The 21,696-nt window shown below is 38.4% G+C and overlaps 1 long non-coding RNA gene across 1 annotated transcript; it reads right to left on the bottom strand.

Annotated features, from left to right (window-relative positions):
- Positions 1 to 1,627: 1,627 nt before the first annotated feature.
- On the bottom strand, positions 1,628 to 20,343 carry LOC116782699. The gene is made up of 3 exons (XR_004355319.1): positions 20,333 to 20,343; positions 16,301 to 16,303; positions 1,628 to 4,272 (listed from the first exon to the last, which is right to left on the bottom strand). It is a non-coding gene; the product is annotated as an uncharacterized LOC116782699 (long non-coding RNA).
- Between the last annotated feature and the right edge of the window lie 1,353 nt (positions 20,344 to 21,696).

The raw sequence follows: 21,696 nt of genomic DNA, 5'->3' as shown, positions 1-21,696 counted from the left end.
AACTCAGAGCAGGAGCTATGTGTCTTCTTTTTCCCATTACTGTGGTTGTTTCCGGATCCCAAAAGTAAGCAAACATTTCCTATCAGACTGAGCATCCTTAGGGTAAGGAACTGACTGTCTCAGTCCTGTATCCATTTGCAATGTGTATATCCCTGCAATACAAGTCAAAAGACATTTGTTTTCTGTGCCATGAAAGACCAAACAAACATATCATTATTATTACTATTAGTTTTATTGTTTCGTGGGCTTGTATTGGGGGACTGTGAATTATTTTTTTTTTAAGAGGAAGAAGGAACTGGCAGAGAAGATTAAGTGATCTAATAATTTCTAATAATGAGTACTACATTTGTGGGTACTGCAGAATGTTATATTACGGCTTTTGGGACCATGCATGCATTTTATAGGGGAATAAATAAATAATCATTTGTGACTTCAAAATGTAAAAGTCTTCAGCAGGGAAGGGCACAGAAATGAATGTTGATTCAGAAGGGAACTGCTGTTCCAATTTGCCATAATTTTAACTTGAGTGCTTACAGGAGAACAATGTGTAGTTAATACTTCAAGTTAAGTACTGGCTTGACTTTTTTCCTCTTTATTCTTGGATCCAATTATGAGCAATCTACAGAAATAATGACAAATTATTGAAAGTTTTCCAAATTTTGGAGCTTTTTTAGGGTGATGAGAGGGAACCTTGTAGTTTAATACCTTTATATCTTGCTTCACTTTTCAAATCTGGATGAACTTCCCCATACAATTCACCTCTGAACTTACACCATAAAATCTGATTTATTGCTACAGTTTATGGCCAGCTGAATATTGATTTACTCACACCAAATGATAACATATGCTAAGAGCAGTCCCAGAGGATCAGTGGACATACTTGGACAGTAAAATGCAACTTAGATTTTTAAAATCTGGACTTACAACAATAAAATGGGTTAATTTGAAAAGCTTTCCAGAGTTTGAGAATTATTGATATTCCCTATTTTGAGGAAAAACAGGTTGAATTATTCATAACAAAAATATTGTTGGAACTTTAGTTGGATATGAGAGTTTGCTGTTTGGTTTGGATGTTAAAAAGAATTGTAAGTGTTTTACCTCCCTTTCTGAGAAGCAGTAAGTCACACGAATAGTCAGTGATACTGCTCACAAAGGGGAGCTGAATCCTCTTCTGGCCTTTAATAATTATAGGTCATATTGTGCCTCTGTCTGTAAAACAGATCTTCTCACTTCAGGAGGTACACTGCTGACCACTGGTATGAAATTCATCTTCCAGCTGGTATAGTTACCTGTGTAAGGAGTGAGTGCTATTATAAAATACTTCTAAGGGATTTTTGTGGCCTTTTCTAGGCGCAGAAGACCCAACCTGTCGTGCAGGGAATTTCTCGAGTTCCAGGATGAATGCCAGTCTAGATTCTTTGGCCAAAAATTGTTCCTAGGACATCCAGAAAATCATAGCATAATCTATGAAAATTATATCATCATCTTTCTAGTTCACACTAACAAGACATTGGTCTTTCAGTGAACTTAATAACACAGGTTGAGTAGCAAATCAGTACACAGCTGCAGCGAGTTTTCTTCTCATGAAAGAACCAGATTATACTCAGGTGTGGTAGAGAACACATTCTTCAGGAAAGACCATGGATGTTGATGTGGGAATATCAGTTACCAGTATTGCAGCTGCACTGCATTACCTGTGCTGCAGCCAGAGGAGCTCTGGGATGGTGTATCCTGACTGCACACGGACTGTACTGCAGAACAGTGCCTGACACTTCACCATCCCTCAACCACATCACCCGTCAATCACATTCTACCTCCCAGAGTAAAACCATAGAATCATAGAATAGTTTGGGTTGCATGGGACCTTAAAGATCATCTAGTTCCAGCTTCCCCACCAGGGGAACTTTCCCCGCCAGGGGCATTTTCCACTAGATCACATTACTTGAAGCCCTGTCCAGACTGGCCTTGAACACTTCCAGATGGGGCATCCACAGCTTCTCTGGGTAACCTGTTCCAGTGCATCACCACCCTCACAGTAATGAATTTTTTCTGGATACCTGAGCTGATAGAGAACCAGTATGTCCTGCAAAGGATGCTCTCATGTCAAGAGTAAAGAATGAGGAGGGCAAGGGGTTCCTGTCCTACATTTGTCCTACATGTGAGACCTGGACAAAACTGCTGTAGATGACATTCTCTTTCTGAACATTTCTAGGCTGAATGCTCTGAAGCATGTGTGCAGTCAGTCTGCTCTAGAGAGGCAAACCATCTACAGAGGGACATGGGCCAGTCTCTGTTACTTACCTGGGGATCCATCCACACCTGTCCAAGGTGGGTACCATTAGCAGTGTTAATGAAGCCTTTGGCACTTCCACTGATGCTACATTTCAAGCGTATGGAAAGCGTGCTAGCAGAAGTTCTTATAAGCACCCTGGAAAATCACTCTAGTTTGCAGAAAAACTATTAACTGAGCAGATACAAGGAGTCTCTATCACTGGTGGCTTTGTGTGGTTTATATTTAGTTGTTTAGCTGGTGCTTCATTATAGGGTTTATCTGTATTTTCAAGAGTACACAGGCATTTTGTGGTTAAAGATTGGTTCACTACATGCTTACTCTTACATATGTCCTTCCTTCTCTCTTCAGAATTCCTTGTGGGATGATCATTTTCCACTTCTGAAGTGTTATGTCGCCTTTTAAGAGAGAATTATTAGGCAGGAACTAGTGGATAGCCACCAGGTGATGCATTTATCATTTTAGGGTATAGAGAGTGGGGGCAATATTTGTTGAAAATACCAGATACAAGCCATTGAACAAATGAATAGCAGTGGCACTTCCAGAGGGGTAGACATACCAGAAATTAAAAGATTTTGTGTCACCTTGTACATAGAACTGAGAGTCTTAACCATTAGCTAACGTGAGAGCCCATGGCTCTTTCCAGGTGTCCAAAGCTTGAGGCAGTCAGTGGAAATGGATATCACAAAGCAAGAAACAAATGGCCAAATTCAGTGCTTCTGTATACTCTGATTCAGAATAATTTCACTCAATAATTCTTGTCAGTATTATTAGTAGCAATATTTGACTTGAACTTTGAAAAGTAATGTTAGTCTTTGACACAGTAAATATTCAGTTTTCTGTTTACCTTCTTCGTGTTAGTGTTTTAAATTTTATACTGTAGTAAATAATATAATAGTACATTTTTATTAGACTGAGTAGACACTTTTACATTTAGTTGTTAGCTGTTTAGACATTGGTAAATGGGCTGTTCTCAGAGATGTTGATCTTTGGATATCGTTTTTCTGTCCAAATGCACATTCCAAACAACATGCCCTTCTTTAAGTCCTACTTTTTCAGCCTTCTCAACCCCTCCATTTTTATGGTTTTTTTACAAAACAACAGTGTGGCAGGTTTACCTTGGCTGAACGCCAGGTGTCCACCGAAACTGCACTAACCTCCCCCACCTCCAAAGAGAAAGGGAAGAGGGCAGAAAAAACCAAAACGTAAACCCAAGGTTTCTAAGAAAAAGCAGTTTATATGTACACAGAGAAGAAAATAAGAACTATAAGCACTATACACATACAGGGAAAACTCACAGTAAAGACTACTTCCCCACGAGAAGAGTTTTCCTCCTCCAAAGAACAGCCATCTATTCTGCGCAGCTATCCCGGAAGAGAAGGACAGAGTTGTTTCCTTCTCCCCTCTTTATATTTGAGCTGACGTAATATGGTATGGAATACCTCACTGGTAAAATATAAATCAGGTGACCTATCCTAGTGCCTTTTCCCTCCCAGGTAGGGTAACAAACCCACTACAATCTCCACCCCTTATTCTATACCATTTTACGTCACACTCATATGCCGTATTTGCCTATATCCTGCGCTTATGCAGGTCTTCTCTCCTAAGGCTGTTTCATCGTTGAGCACCAGTGTCAGCTTAGTTCGGGTCTTTCTTGTCTGGTGACTTATTTTCTGCAACATACAACTCAGAATACGAATTAGTTCTTTCCCAAGGTTAAATCTCCTTGAGGCACACACTGGGTTTCTCCGTCTTCTCTCATTATCTGCCAAGTATATCCTGGTCCCTGAGCAAAGACAATCCCATGAATGGGTTTGCCTTTGCTCAAAGTGGGGTTAATCCAAACTGCTTTACCTTACATACCTCTCAAGTGAATTACTGGGATTCTGTCTCCATCCACAGTGTGAAGGGACTCTGATTGGGCAGGGCCAGCTAGATTGATGGAGCCTCTAGTGTTGACTAGCCATGTAGCCTTTGCTAGGCTAGCCTAGGCTACTTTCAGTTTTTGGAAGTCCCCCCACCCAATGCTTTCAGAGTAGTTTTCAACAGTCCATTACATCGCTCAACTTTTCCAGCGGCTGGTGCATGATATGGGATACGATATACCCATTCAATACCATGTTCCCTTGCCCAAGTAGTTACTAAACTGTTTTTGAAATGAGCCCCATTTTCTGACTCAATTCGCTCTGGGGCACTGTGTTGCCACAGGACTTGCTTTTCTTTCCACCCCTCGCCTCTGTGAATCACATGTTTAAGAAGTCCCTCCTGTAGCCAGCTATCATTAGCTTCACTGGGGGGGAAACTTCTAGCAGCTTCTAAGCAAAGCCACCCTATGTAGCCCCCCCGCTACCAGAAAACCCAGCCACCTCAACACACAACAAACAGATTTTATTTTTATCTGCAGTCTTTCGATGTTTGTTTTTGTTGGAGATGGTATGCACGGATATTTTATTAATGCAAAGCAGTGTTCTTTATGATTCCTTATGATTCTTTCTCCCTCCCTCAGAACAGAGATCTGAATTAGTGCAAAGTAGTATATAGAGAACTTTTTTAGTCATTTGTGTCATCAGTATAGAGCTAGCACAGAGCCTTCCAGAAACTCTTGGCAGGACCCTGAAATGATCATCACAGATGAGTGGCTGATTGCAGAGCTGAATCAATCTGTGATTACATTACAATACAAGGGCCAGTTTCTGCAACCCCTTATTCATGCAAGCAATCCTAATGGAGGCAAAGTTAAGAAGGAGAAGAAAGCTGAAATCATCAAATTCCTTTCAAGCACAAAAAATGTCCTGTGGAGGGAAGGGGTTAATGCCTTGTAAACTGCCTTTTCCCTACATTTTCCATCAGCTGGAACATGAATTGAAGAGAATAAATTTAATAGGTGCTAATGGCTTAAGCAAAAGCAACTTCTGTAAAGCTTGTCTCCCAAAACTATAGGTATTGCTGACTCATTCTGCAATTCAGAAGATATTTCTTTCAGTAATATATTTAACTTTGAAAGATTAGTGAAAATCAGGAGTTGCTGCTACAGATGGATATTTTGTGGCATATCCATCTGACACTTTTATTTGAAAAAAAACAGTGTATTCTGATGTCATATTTTTAATGCCATAAAAACAAGGATTGTAATTAGCCCATGTTTCCTGCATTACCCTTAGACCAGCTTTAAAATATGGAAACGTGACATGATGTATTCAAAGGGCAGGGGAATACATGATTAAAATGTAGGCATAAGAAAACATAGTGGGTTCGGTAGCATACCTTCGGCATTGCTTATTTCATGATTTTGAAAAGCATTTGGAAATCCACACCTAAATTTAAACTGTGTGTTTAATAAAGCCTGTCCCTACACAAAGCATTTAAAGCTTATGCTAAGCTTGAAAGCTGTGGTCAAGTTGTACTGACGTGAATAGAAAAGATGCATCCAAATTCATCAGCATTAAGCAAATATTAGGGTGATGCAAAGCCCACTGATACCTGAGAGGGTGTACCAGACAGACCCTTATTTAGAGCACTTGCTAAAATGGGGAAATTCATATGTTCATTCCACAACTCTCTAATGTATTCCTAACAAGGGCAGGGCAGTATTCAGGTGAAAAAAAATACAGGGAACGCAGTCTGTGCTGTACCCTGAGCTTAGATTTTGCGCAGGGATTAGAAGTTGGTTTTGGAGTACATTCCAGCAAGAGGAGTATCTTTCATTTCCCTACATTTCTTTGTCCTATAGTATGTATAGTCTTGCTTCTCTCCAGATTCTGTGCATTTCAGGAAACTACCTCCCCCTAACCCCTAACTGCTACCACCATCCAGGTCCACATGTGGGTTAAAGAAGCAATTCCAGGATCACCTTTGGGATGAATGAAGGGTGTAGGGAGAACAAGTAATTTAAAATTTCTACTTTTTTTTAATGGATAGGATCTGCACATACAAGTGTGGAAAAGTTAAATTTTGGTTTTAATGATGTTGTTTCAATTATGCAGGACATAGAGTGCAAGAGAGGTATGGCTCTCAGTCTTTTCAATGCCCTTTCATTTTAGAAACAGGAAAGAAAAAATTTCTGCTGGACACTGGTCCAAGGGTGCAAAAGAGATGTGCGTGTTTAGGGAACTGTACAATAAAAGTACCTAAGGCTGCACATGGCCTCAGTATTGGTCCTGCAAATTCTAATTGAAAACAATATAAAGCTTTCAGTCTGCTTTTCAAAGACACTTTAAAACGGACTTTTGAATATACATATATTGAAGCAACAAAACAACAGGAGATCCAGGGGTTCAGGACTGTGGTATAATGACATTTTTTGGACCAGAGTACAGTGAGTTAAATATCACTGGTACTCTTAAAGTAGTTGCACACTGGAATGTTGCAAATCTTGATATTTGTCTCAAGGTCTTGCACACAGAGACACTTAACGAGATGCACAGTTCAGTTCAGAGCTTTGCAGGTTGGTTACGGTTTGGCAGCCTCAGGGCTGTGTTTAGGCATTACTATGAAGCTATAGCAAAAGGGACAGTATATTTTTCACAGGCTCCATGGCTCTATGGGAGAACTATTTGGGCTGTCTAGTGTGAAGGGAACTCTGTCATGAGTTGGGAGAAAAACGAGGATGGGAAAATGTCACAGAAATAGCCTGCCTCTTATGCAGGTATAATTTTCTGTCACTGGCCAGTAATTCAAGCAAAGATGACTGTGTTTGATAAAATCTAGTAATCTTGGCTGAGGAAACTCATTCGCATATTATTAAAAATGGAAAACTGTGAAATCATGGCATTTGTAGGTAAGTAAGGAGGCCTCGTCTTCCTTCCTGCAATTTGCTGTCCTTCATTGCTGAGGCCCAAATGACAGTGTGAATAAATTACTACTATCACAACACCTGGCTTTATATGTCTCGTGCAATGGTAGGAGGAAAATTAATACAGAAGCAACAACCGGATGAATAGCCATTCTTTGTGATGTGCTGCATCCTAAACTGATTTTTCTACATGTTCACACTTGTGTATGTCTGTGTCTAATTAAGAGATGTTCTTGTTTGCTGTATGATTTCATCAACTCCTGCAGCTTGAAACACCACAAGGCACCCTAAGCTCTAACATACAAAAGTTGATATATTCTCAGTGTAGGGGGATTGCACACGACCCCTCCTATCCCCCCAAAAAACATCTACCCCCAAACTCCTCAGGCTTCTGGAGTTCCCAATGTTTCTTCGTTATTTCACTTTTTGGGGGAAAAAAAGGATGTACAATTGAATATTGCCCTGAAAAGAGAGAGGTGTGGGGGAAAATATGCTCTTAAAATGTTTTGAAGGATAGAAATTACTCCTTTTTTTGTGAGCTGCGTGCAACAAATTCAGTCTCGACATTAGTTATCCAAATTACCTCTTCCTTTTATCTAGCGTAAAAAGCACTGTCACACTCTTAACTAATGTATTAGTTTTGTTTGTAAATGCAATATTGGATGCTTAATTAGGGCAATAATTAATCATGCATTAGTGCGAACTTTTTGAAGTATAATGCTAACTTGTTACATGTATAATTATTATCACTGATAATTAGCAGTGCATTACTGGTCCTGCAGAAAAATATAATGTTTGCAGTACTGAATGGTGGAATTCAGGGGAATTCACATCTCACAATACCTTTACCTTCCTCAGCTACAAGTGAGAACGTTTTGTAGTCTTGGATTGTAGTCTCAATTGAACTCCACATTTCTTAGAAGCTCCTATTTTGAGTTTCCTGCTAACTCAATACCTTTCTGTTGTCTTTGCAACAGGAAAATTGCATCCTTTTTGTCATTACTCTGAAAACCTTTAGCTCTCCTTTGACACAACCAGTTCTGTGTCTAATCCTTGCTTTTTTTTTTTTTTTTTGCTTTGGAAATTCAAATAGCAGGTATTTGATTCCACAGCTGAAATTCTCTGTGTGAAAGTGTATTTTTAAAAATCAAGTTTGATGCATATTTTCCATTTTCACCCTAGAAATTTGAACAACAAAATACTAAAGAAAACTTGAAGATAAAATGTTAATTCCTGCTGAATGCTTTAGAAATACTTCTTTAGCCTGACCTATTCTTTTTATTATCATACAAGACTGTGTTGTATATAAATTTTTATGTGTGTGTGCCCATATATATAGGAAGGAATCCACCTATATATGTTCCCTATATATACAGTTTATGTGCACAGTCATTTTTTAATATAACATGAAATACAGAAATACAGAACCATATGTTATAGAACATTATGGCTTTACTATTATTCAGTCAGAAGTTAAACATTTCAGAAGCTGAGGTACATCATGTAATCATAACTCTGGTCCTTCACATGTTGCAGTCTTTAACTGGGTGATCATGTGTTACTTCTCAAATAATGCATCCATGTGCAGCTTTATCTTTTGAAAGTTGCAGTATTTTAAAAATAGAAAATTCTCCAATCTCTCCCCCAGGAGCTTAATCTTATGTGGTTCAAAGTCAGCGAAAGCATTCTTGCTGACTTCCATGCTGCAGGATGCAGAACTCCACTCCCTAAACCAGTCCATTCTCTATGCAAAGGTAACTTTAATATGGTACTTCAAACCCTGAATTGTCAAACTTTCCTGTCATTGTTTCACAGGTGTAGTAGCATTTACGCGAGTTTTATTTTGAAGCATTTATTCTTTTTTTAATAAAAAATATTTATGAAAAACATTTACTGGGACTACTGATAAATTCCTTTCTGATGATACAGAAGACCTGTATCTACTCATCTTTACACACAGTAAGGGATCATAGTAAAAAAAGTACTATCTAATTTTTAGAGGAAGTTTAGGAGTTTGATTATTTTTTTTTACATAAATTTCTAAATAAAAATATTTTTTGTTGGGTTGATTTACCTTAGTTCTTAGTAGAAGTTGTAAATGAGCCCTTTTACATACAGAATTCTCTTCTCGGGGATTATCTTCACAGACGTAATTTTATTCATATTATATTTTCATATTGTCTTCCACTTCATCCAAAGAGAATCTGTAGCATGTCAAAAACTGAGTATCCAGCTAGAGAGGTCCCAATGTTTGAATCTACCTAGGTTCAAGAAACAACTTGGACCCTTAAAAAAACACCAGTTATAAATTTTGGATAAAGCTTCAAATTTGGATTGCTTATTTGAATGAAATGTAAAGGACTTTAGAGGTGGCATCTAGATATAGTTGTTCCTGAACCAAGTTGCAAAGCACATGAAAAGAAATAAAACCAAAAGAGAATGATCAAGAAGAGCAATTAAAAGCCAAATAGTTCCCTGTTGTATTAGAGTGGCAATAACTTTTGTTGCTTTGATTTACATCTTTGTAAATTGGGAATATCATGGCTGTTTCTGATGTTTTCACAGCACTTAACAGATAATTAGAATTGTCTACATGCTAAGTATTTCAGCCATATATGGTATTTTAATGGCAACAGCCAGACGTGCCTGTCAAAGCAGCATAAAGACTACAATTTTTTCATACTTCATCTGGGACAAGAAAGGATGTTTTCTTCAGTTTTCCACATCCCATTCTCTTTCCTCTGCTTTGTATATATGAATTTAGAAGAGCTGGTACCTGGAGCTGTAATGTAGTGGAGGTTTTGAGTGTAAGATACTCTTGCATGAGTTCCCTTTCTTTCTGTAACAAATGGATATAGATCCTGCTGGCCAGTGAATTCAGTTCATTAGGGGGATTGCCAGTATCCCCAGTAAAGACTGGGCTGGAAAGTTGTTCAGTCTGCTGCTCCTTTGATCTCCATTTGCATAGATTCAATAAAACAAAAATAATGTTTCTAAAAAACCTGAAATCTTGTTTCTAGGTAGAGACAGGCCTGGAATACTAAATATATATGTAACCATTGAGCTGTATTTCCCTTTTTTTTTTTTTTTTTTTTTTTTTGTGTAAGGATGATAGATAAGGAAAGAGGATGTAGAACTTTCCTTTTTACTCCTTCAGCCTTGCCTGTTCTTTGGCTGGCTCAGTCCTCTGAAAGCATTGTGCTTTAAGAGATTATCATCTATGCAAACTTGGCTGGAAGCAGATAGCTCTATCACCATGCTGAGCTCAAGTGAATATATGCTGCCTCTTAGTAAACCTTGCTAATTTGGGTTCAGCACTGTGCTAACTTTAATTAAATGGCTTCTAATTCAGAGTTGGCTCATACCTTGGCTCATATCCCCATTCATGGGAAGACTCAAGTTTGGCTGCCCACAGTGATATGACAAATCCCCACTGTTATTGCTGAATTCTTTACTGGGTTGGTATAACTTGGCACTATGACTAGTGGCCTGACTTTCTAGAATCACTGTGAATGTTTATTTTCCATCAGCTGTTCAGGGAGTCAGGGAAATTTACATTAAAACATTGCATCCTTTAGTCAGAAACATAAAGGAAAATATTGTATCTGTTGCACTTTTTACCTCTAGAAGTCACCATAACAGCAACATAAACTTTCTGAGTAAATAATATAAACAGAGGAGAAGAACAGCCAACAGTGGCATAAAGCTAGCAAGAATTTGCTAGCTAGGTGCATATATTTTTGTTTGGATTGAAGATAATGCATTTTTGTTTGGATTGAAAATAATGTATTTTTCCTTTTTTCCCCCTTTCATTTATAATTTCTTTTCTGTTTTAAAATAATGATAAGAGCAATCGACATCTGCCAAAAGCAAATGATGTGTCAGCTTACCATAAATTCCTTGTCAACTCCAGGCAAGTGTAAAAAGGCTAAATGTAATATTAATTGATCATTTTAACACACCAGAAAAGCTAAATTGCTCCATATGATGAAAATTCTCATTTTTGTCATGTTCAGGGTATCCTTTTCCAGTGCAACTACTTTATCACTGTTCAATGACCATGCAACGGAAATGAATTTCATATTCTTTCTCCATCATTGCAAATTATTTTAATTACTTCCGCAAAGGGTAATTGGCACAATCAGAGGTTAGCAGATCATTTGAGAACATTTATTTTGCCAATTTATCCATTCTTGAAATGTCAATATCAAATTATTTCATTTTTTTTTAATAAATATTATATATAAAACAGGTGTAGTGAATGTGAGTGTTTTCTAGGAGAACTTGTGACCTCAGAGTTCAGGTATTAATACATTTGTTTTGGCTACTAAAGCTCAAGTGAATGTTAATGCAATGTTTCAAATACTATCATCTGAAGTCTTTTGTAAGAACAATATGTTTGTATTGTAGCACAAGACTGTATTTATGTAATGAGAAAGCATACTGTGCTCAATAAATATTGAAGTTCTTGGCCTCCTGCTGAGCATTTGATATCGAAATATACCTAGTTATAGACTTTGAAATTGATGCCCCTTTTCGTTCTGGGCTGAATTTGCACCTTTGCTACAGTAATTTCACTTTGCATCTCTGCACATAATTATTGTGAGAATGATTCAACAGGGGGACAATAAAGAGAGATAGAGTTCTGCCTGAACATCAGGTACTGTTATATTATTTTAATGAAACTGGAAAGTTTGAAGGCCTAAATCAGTAAATATTGCAAAATCCCCAAAACAAGATTTCAGGCAGTTGTTTTCTGGTCCTCTGTAACCCTCACAATATTTGGAGCTAAATTTCTGTGAGGTGAGTTCTAAGTACAAAAGACAGCAAACTTTTGGCTTCTGAGGTCTCTCCTGCAGCACAGTAAGGAATCCTGTGTTAAACGTCTGTCATCCGTAGCCTCCAAGCCCTTCACTACAGATATAGACACCTGAGTAAGAAAATTCAGCAAGAGTGTAAAAAAGACTTATGTCTTCCTAACCCTAAACTCAGTATCAGTTTCTCCTCGTGTATTAACCCTGCTGAGAATTCTTAATTAACTCATGAGGCAAATGGACTCAGGAAAGTAACAGGCTCTCTTCATTCTGTGCTGAATCATCGTCATAAGTAGCTGCAATGTTGTTCCATGAATGTGAGTATATTTTTAATGTTCATTTTAGTGCTGAAGTGACTTTAAAACATTATTATTTTGCATTGGGATAACAAGCATCTCAAGGAGACATTTAAAAGCTGAGCAGATCCTTAGCCTCTCTGAAAATGGTGCAATACAAGCACTTTGAGGACATACTGTTTTAGCAACACTCCTAGATTTGGAAGGGTGGTGTGGTCCCCCAGAGAGCATTTCACTTTCCTGACATCCTCAGGAAGTTATTTCCATAGACTGTGCCCATGGGAGAGTCAAACCCTAGGCATAGTCCTGCTGAGAGAGTCATTGGCATGAAGCAAGTTCTTTCAATCAAAGAGCAGTGCAGTTCTCATTTATGAAATTTTGGCCCCTTTGAAGCCAACAGGTGTTCTGCTGTCATCTTGCAGTGTGAAAGGTGTTTAAGCCCTGAATCTACAGTAAGCTAAGTGAATTTAGAAAGAAGTATAACAAATTACTTTTCCACAAAAATTGGTGGGCACATGTGATTAGGCTGGGTTTTTTGGGAGGAAGGTTTTCCAAAACACTTAGGAAGTTACCTCCATTTCAGCTGAATCTAGCTACTGCATTTCGCCTTTGTGTAACAGCAAATCTCTCCCAACGTCCTTATTATAATGGTTCCTTCACTATAAGAACAATAAAAGTGTACACAGAGGTCCAGCTACTTGGGCACTGTCGATCAATTGACTTCTAGATCTGCTGAAAAATCAAAACCAAAAGCATGCACAGGGGGGTCTTCAAACTTTAAGGTTAATTAACTTTAAAAATTAAAAAGAAAAAGTCTGTGCCAGTTCAAATCCTCATACTGTGCAGTATGATGTAAACTGACATGCCAGCACTGATGTTGCCAGACTTCCATCGGTCACCAACCTGATTATCTCACGTATTTGGCCACTGGTGCCAGAAACATAAAATGAAATTCCAGTCAGGGCAGTTTTTCAGTGTAGTGAAACCAGAGCGTTTTCAATTCTCGTCAGATCACTTTCTTAGGACACATCACCTTCTAAAATTTAACTTTGATTTTATGACTTGGCTCAATAAAGGGTCAGAGCCACTAATGTGATGATAAAAGATTTTTACATGAAGTCGGTATCACTTAAGTTTATTGGTAAGTCTCTCTCTCTCATCACTTAAAATATACAGGTTTTCTACACAGATTTCTCTGGGATATATCTTCTTTAGACATTAACACTCAAAATGATCTTTCACAAAATGTATTTCCGATTTCTTTTTCCTAAGCTGCAGAAACATTGTAAACAACTTTCTATGGAAAAATACTATGGGCTACATTCGTCTCAGATATATCCCAGCAACAATAGCTGTGACTTGTTGTCAAGGAGAGTCAGTTGTTCCACTCACTGTTTGTTGATCTTCATTGGGTTCTCTGATTCATAAGGAACTTTTGCTATGGTTATTTTCAAATTGCAGTCCTCCCCTTTCCCTTCTTTTCCCAATGACATTTCTGTACACTTGCCGACTGATTTGCTTTCCTTCAATAATTTCCCTTCTGCAGTAATATAGGGGCTTCTATTCCTGTCTCATTTTCTCTGAGTTTGCACCATTGTCTTCCCTGCCCTTCACTTTGCTGAATTCATTTGCATCTCTGTAAGGAGTGAGAAAGAAATAGCACCCTTCAATGCCCCATTTGCTCATCTCATTGCACAGGTGAAAAAGACAAGATATGAGATTCTTGGGAATTAGGTCTGGCTCAAGCTACTCAGGCATTGAGTTATGCTTGCAATTTGAGGTTCAGAAAACACTGGAAACCATCAATTTTCATGTTGTCCAGTTGTGCAATGGTATGGAATAGCATAAAATCTTACTTCGATCGACAGTCAAAACTTATTTCTGTGCTGTAGCAAACTCTGAACGAGGATGAATTTAAATGCAAGTTTGTAAATGAATTGGGCAATATATTTTCTTTGAAATATCAGGTTTTGCTGCAAACAATTCCTGCTACTCCGTACATATTTCCCTTATAAACAAGTCAGTCTCCTGTAGGTTCCCAGACACAGGTTAGTAGTGTTGTTATGAAAAGTTTTCACCTCAGCTGACCATTCTTCCCTCATTACAAGGGGGCATTCATTTGCTCACTTACCGGTTTCTGAGCTATGGAAATAACAACCTGATAGAAAAATGGGAGCCTATTCACTATGACGTCTTAGAAACTGAGGTCAACCAGCTTTGTGTAGATATGGAGGACTGGGTCTTGAGAGAGAAGAAGATGGAGAGCTGAGGATGGCAATCACCACAACTCTTTGCTGGTAAACTGATCTTCTGCTATCAGATCCTTGCGTGTTAGGTGTATTTTGAGGTCATTAGTTATTCTGAGTCCATTAGTTATTCTGTCCACTTATCCAGACTTCTATTCACAAATCCAGTGCATCTAAAAGCTTTAGTTTGATATTAGTTTATTAATAAAGTTATTACACTGAATCACTTTCAAATCCTCAGAAGTTTGCTCTAACAATTATCTTTAACCATTCACCTCTCAGAATAAGCTTGCACAGTGACCTAAATGGCATGCAATGTTTTGTCCTGTTTTTAAATTTATCTACATTCTATCTTTTTAGACACACTCAGACCTGGATCCTATGGGGTTCACATCATCACATAATGGTTGAGGTTGGAAGGGACCTCTGGATCTCATCTGGTTCAACCCCCCCCTGCTCAAGTAGGACCATCTAGAGCCCACTGCACAGGTTTATGTCTTCCTTCCAAGGAGGAAGGCTCCACCACCTCTCTGGGCAACATGTACCAGTGCTCAGTCATTCTCACAGGAAAAAAGTGTTTCCTGATGTTCAGAGGGAACCTCCTGTGTTTTCGTTTGTGCCCATCACCTCTTGTCCTGTCACTGGCCATCACTGAGAAGATCCTGACTCTGTCCTTTTTCACCCTCCCTTCAGATATTTGTAGACATTGATGAGATGCCCCTGAACCTTCTTTTCTCTGGGCTAAACAGTCCCAGTTCTCTCAGCCTTCCCTCATGGGAGAGGTGCTCCAGTCCCTTAATTCTCTTCATGACCCTTTGCTGGACTGTCTCCATAGCTGCAAATTCACAATTACCTATACGTTTTTTTAGGGTAAAATTTAGCCCTGTGGCTTATTTGTTTATTTATTTGTTTGTTTTAAGGATTCTGTCTATTTCAGGAACACTTAAAGTGGAAAAGTAATGAGAAAATAAGAATATCTAATTTACTTTCAATTTCTTTTTTCCTGCTAGATCTGCTTAAGAGGCTGTGGTCTTGTTCTAAGTAATTTAAGAAATGAACAAAGGAACAATTTATATGGGAGATTAATGAGTGTGAGGGGCTTTGGTAATATGGCAGTAAGTGCCATAGAAATGTTATAAATACCTAGAAATTAGCACAGATAAGTATGGGCAAAACTCCAAATGGTTGTCACTATTGTAAGATGGAAAATAAAACCCTTAATGTGCAAAACCTCTGCCTGTTATTGGTAAGAAGCACTAAAAGTAGCCATTCTTAGGAGCACTTGTGGTTGACTAGCACTTGTTATGCTACAGGAGAAGAGTAGTAGTCCTGAGGAAGAGGTTTTTCTTTGTCATATCAGCAGTTTTAAGTAGAGTGCAGATGCTTTATGCTTCCAGGCTTGCTTACATTAGAAGATATGCAGTGCAGAGGTTTGTTTTTTTTAAAGTAAGAGATGTGCTAGGAATGAATAGTCTGACTAGCGAAATTTTACTTCTCTCAATTATAAAAAATATTGGCACTTTTCACTTTTGCGTTCCAGCTGCGATAGGTGCAAAGTCAGATATCTTCACAGAAGTCAGCCAGGCCAGAGTGTACAAGAGCAATTAAGTATTAAGTGTGCATATGACTAATTAATTAGTGCCATAAGGAAACATATGCCTTGGCTCCTTCCTGGAGCCAATTACCACATGCCTGTGTTATAAGACAGAATGAGAAGCAGCCCCTTGCTGAAATAGGAGTGTGTTACAAAACAACATGACAAAGAAGGAAGCAAGTATGTGCTGACCAAGCCAATGGGTACAGAGCCACAACAAAGGAAAAAATTATCAAGGAAGCTTCTATTCTGAAAAGAAAGCTCAAACTGCCTTCAAGGGGCAACTTCAGATCATAGATGCACTTGCACAACTTTTTTTTTTAATTAATGCACAATGCTTGAACATATTGCGGCCCATGGCTGAAAAAAGCATATAAATTACTTCTAATAACTCCATTAAAGCTGAAATGGAGATAGGTTTTGATGCTTCTTTACTTTGCTTGGTTTGGGTTTGCATTTCTGTATTTACAGTGTCACTTTGATTCACTCCATACTCAGTCCTGAACTGTGGTTCCCTTGGTTGTATTCCCAGCCCCAAAACAGCTCATTTTCCCTGAGAAGGAATCTGAGCAAAACTGAGCAAATAGTTTTATTCAGCACCAATATCAAGATACACAATGGGCTTTTGGCCAGGATGCTTGTAAAGAGTCGGTGGGGAACACAAGTCTAGGCTCACCAGCTGACCCGAGAGCTGGGATTTGCTCCCTTCTGTACTTTCCAAAGGCAGCAGAATCTTCTCAGTTCTTCCTCACTTTTATAGGGTGCAGAGGTGGTCCCTTTCGTGGTCTTTACTCTGCTGGTATTTCATTGTCCTCAGAATCTTGCCTCCTTGAAAGATGCTTCTTCATATTTTGTAACCAGGCTTTAAGGCACAGTTGCAGAAGTCAGGTACAATTATATGGCTTGGTTACATCTGCCATGTAAATTATTTTTCAAGCAGTGTTAAAAGTGGAATGCTCTCAGTTACTGAGAACATGGACAGAGTTCAACTGCAGCCTGGGAACTGAATGTTGGCAGAAACTTTGTGCCATATTCATTGAACATTTGCACAACCAGTGATTATATCAATGACAATAGTACAAATTTGTATGTTAAATACACAAATGTCTTCTAGCCAATGACAGAGTGACTGATAAAGCCTTCTAACTCCATGATTTGCTTCAAACTTAGGTATTATTTTACCCAGCTCCTGATGTGAAGATGTGGCAAACGTAAGTATACTTAAAATAAATCTCTTCAGAATTCTTTATACTTTCATTCACACCTTGCATGCATACACCTAACCAAAGACATTGCTACTCTATGATACTTCTCTCAGACGTAACTGAACAGGATTTAAAAAACTTTAATGTGGCTTTATAGTGAGAATATTCATGAATACAAATCCATAGTTTGTTCACACTTAACATAATCCAGGTACACATTTTTCCTGTGCACTCATTCATGGAAAATGTAACACAGATGAAAAAAACAGATTAGACTCATGGTTTTTATATTTGACCATCTGTGCTTCTTGCTGCCAAGAAAATGTCCTTTGCCTTTGCTCCTATCATTTTATTGACACTCTTGGCAGGTAGGGCTTTTATGACCTATTTATTATTTTACCCACTTTTAGTCCTTTTTTCCCCTCTTTACATCCATGGCAGGATTTTAAGATTATTTCCCCTTCTTTCCTGCTGTTTTCTTGCAACTGAGCATTCTCTTCAGTCATTCTATTTCTCATCTTGACAGCTGCTGTCCCCTCTGGCTTTTCTGCTTCCACCTTGTGGCTTGTTAAGACTGCTGCTTTAAACTTGAGTGCTCCTCATTTCTCCTCCACCTCTTCTGCATTAACTCTGGGGATCTGTGCATCCAGCAGCCAGCCTGCTGAAGCTGTGGGTCTCCAGGGATCACCCCGCTGCATTAGCAGTCATCTTCATGTTTGCTCATCTCAGCTGTGCTGGTTGCAGCTTGAATGTGACTCTGTCCCCGATGTCTCTGCCAAAGAGGGCAGCACCTTAGTCACGGCTGAAAGAGCCAGCACAAAGAAGGAAAGAAGGACTGGCCATCAATTACTAGAATCGACACTTGCTTCTGTTTCTGGGTTTGTGGAGGGTCTATCTGTGTATTTGTGAGCAAAACCCACATGGATAACCCAGGGGAAGCCCAGCTCAGGCAGTGACCAGTTCTTCCCAACAAACACACTCATCATCTTTCTGGCAGGGGCCACTCTTCTCTGAAAGAGGGATCTCTGGATGTGTCCTGAGCAGCGTGTCACAGTCTGTCTCCCGCCCACACTCCATTTTCAAGGACAGCAAAGGATACCAGTGCTTGTGAGGGCTGGCTTTGCTGGTTCTGCCATGGGTCAGCCCAACTGTGCTGCTGGGCACAGGAGTCTGATCAAGGTGCACTGGGTAGGGTCAGTACTCACCTGGGAGTCTGGTCCTTATGGTCAAACTCTGAGCCACCCCCACCCTTTGGTTTTTCATGTGCAAAGTACTGCTAATTGTGCTCTTCGGTTTTCATTTTTATTTCTGAACTCCTTTGTCAGGGCACTGTCTTGTACAGTTTAACATGAGCCTCAGGGCAGTATTAAAAACATTACAAGGAGGTGTTGGACAATCAGGACAGGCCTTGTCATTCTTACAAAGAATAAAAATTCAGCTTTGGTTCAAAACTGCAGCTGGTCCACACAAAATTATTGTGAAAAAAGTTTCTTTAAAATCATCTTTGGTTGTCCAAGCTCTAATCCATACATGTGCCTGTACCGTTTCTTGGTATATCTGTAATCAGAGGTTTGTAACAAATAGGTAAACACTTTGTCACATCTTTAATAAACTGGACAAAAGAAAAATCAAGATCATGTTCAAAACCCATTTAACAAAAACTCATCAAATTATTTGGTGTAATTGTGGTCTCCTAGGTTTTGATTTGTTGCCAGACAATATTATTTAATGTGCTCAGAAATGAAGAATTGATATTCCATTGGCACAATGTATCAGAGCAACATCAAAGCCATTTATAAGCTATGTGACTGAGTTGCACATGAATTTTAAGAAAATATTCTGTTTAAATACACTTAGTTGTGGGGTTTTTTTATGTTGAGCATCATCAGGGACAACAATATTTCATTGAAGGCAGATGACTATCCAGAAACATAATTAATCATGATTATTTATGCCATACCTAATTATCAGGAAATAGCCCCAGGGATACACTTCAGTTATATTTCAGAACCTTCAGACTACAATTACTTTGCTTTGTATTAAATATTCTTTCCATACTCCTGAAGAAGTTTAGAATGTATTTATAAAAAAATAAGGTCAAAAGGATAGAAATAAATAATATGCAACCAAATAATGAAAATATGTTCATTTGGGGAAGTTCTGAGTTATTATAAGGAAGTACAATGATTTAATTCTCTTCATAATTAGGTAAAAGAAATGGCTTTCTACTGTATTTTTTAATATATGAGCACACTGGTATAACACCAAGGACTTTAAACTACAAACCTTTTAAAATTCTGTTAATGTGGTGCAAAGTGGATTAAAAGTTGGGAAAAAAATACTATGCTACCTAAGGGTTTGAATTCTTAAAGACTTTTCATTTGTAAATTTTGAAAGCTATTTTTCAGTGAGGACCTCTCATATTCTAAGGCATTTCATAGCTTCTGGTGTTCTGTAAAAATATTAAGATGCATTTCTGGCTTTTTATTTATAGCCCATTGTGTGTAATTAAAGCATTTAGTAGGAATTGTAAAATTAGGTAGGCAATGTACATGACTATATATGTCTGTAATTTACATTCCTGGTTGTTAACAATATTGTGTACCTTTAAAATGAAGAAAGAATAAGACTCAGTATAAGACCTCAAAACATGCACACAGTCGTGGACCTAAGCTATAATTTTATTGAAGGGCATACCACACAACAAAGTCATTCCTGTATAAATGAAAACCTGGACGTTTATTTTTACAAATAAGGTTTTTTTCCCCTTGTTTTTGTTGATAAAAAAGACAACATATTTTCAGCACCGCTATAGCCAGAGGCTGTTTTTGGGTACATGGTTCTTGCATAACAGATTTGCAGAACTATGCTGGAATGCATGTCATTATACTGTCTGGGTAAGTAGGTTGGGGGGTGGGTTGGCTTTGGGAATTTTTTTTTTGTTTGGGTTGTGTTTAAGAAAGTTTTGTGTGTTGAGGCCCAAAATTCACAGTGCATTTTGTTGTTTTGTTAGCTGACAGAATATGAGCTTGGAGGTAGTCATTCAATACAGCCTTTTGGGGTGTGTTTAATGTCAGTGTCAAGTTGGAGTCTACTGATCTCAATTCTCATGGTTACTGTCATGTGTATTGTTAAACACACAGCCTCCACACAGCTCCTGCTGAACAGCCTTGTGCTGCCTTCAGTGAACTGCCCCAGGACTAAACACTTCTATCCATCTGTCACGTAGTGAGTGCTGAATATCCTCTTGGTTTTGGCAGGAGTACTTTAGGATCTGGGTAGTTTCACTCTTCGGGCCCAATCTTATGTAGGTCCTATTGAGTTTGGAATCACATTTCACTGAAACCCTTGTTGTGACTTGTCTGTTATTTAGTTAACCAAAGGTGAGGTGCCTTGGCAGCCACATCATTGCTATATTTAATGCCCATGCCTGGGTTTTAATGTCCGTGTGGTCTGTGACACAGTTCTAAAATTTCTGCAGGGTTTGACTTTACAAAACCCTCATTAAAGTGAATTTAGAGGATTGTTTTCATCGTTAAATTATTCAACCTGCTTAAATATTGAGAAGAAAAATAAAAGCGGATATTATTTTAAAATGGTAAGAAGGAATTCCTCATGTGAAGCTTCAAAGTCAGCAATCTCCTCTTAACACTGGAGCAGAAAAATACAGAAATTTGCTAGAATTTAAGGCAGAGAGAGCCCTCAGATAGAGTCCATTATGATTTAATGACAGCACACTGTTTATCTAAACCAGAGATGAAAAACAATGTGTACATTTGAACTGCCACCCTATGTCTTCTGCGAATAATCGTATGTGAAACTGAATGTTACCTAGGGAAATATTTCCTTAACAAATGTCTGATTTTTTCCTATCTTCTATTCCAAAAGGTATTTTTCTTCTCTGTTTGCTTTCTCAGATGGCCTTTTTTTTTTTTTTTTTTTACCTATTATTTGAAACAGCATTAGAATGGAAGGCAAAGTGTTTGGGTAATTGAACATTCAATTAATTAAACCAACTAATATTGGATGCCAGTGTTATGAATTGACCACTTTCACTTGGCATTTTCTCCCTCTAATTTTATCCACTTCCCTGAGATTTCTGAGCATTAGTCTCTAAGCGGTGCACTGCTTGTTGATGCTGATGGACAGGAGCAGCCTTCCCTTAATAAGACACTAAGGTGGAAACAGTGATCTAGTGAGTTTTTAGAGAATATTAAATGTTTAATTTTTTTTCCTTCCAACGTACCAGCCTCCAAAGGCAACCCCTAGGAAAGATGCAGCAAAGCTTGTATATCTGATGTTGATTCAGTTTACACTGAGGTGTTTCCCTATGCAAAATTCCCTGAAGCAAAGAGTGGTTGGGGTGAGAAGCTATCCATCTCCAAAAGGCTTTGGGGGGTTCAGCTGCCAGCAGCATGTGGGAAATGGAAAAAAAAAAAAAAAAGAAGAGAAGAAGATT

The sequence above is a fragment of the Chiroxiphia lanceolata genome, chromosome 2 (assembly GCF_009829145.1).
Source record: "Chiroxiphia lanceolata isolate bChiLan1 chromosome 2, bChiLan1.pri, whole genome shotgun sequence".
In the NCBI taxonomy this organism is placed as follows: Eukaryota; Metazoa; Chordata; class Aves; order Passeriformes; family Pipridae; genus Chiroxiphia; species Chiroxiphia lanceolata.
The sequence above is the reverse complement of the archived record's forward strand: the minus strand, read 5'-3'. Positions and strand labels throughout refer to the sequence as shown.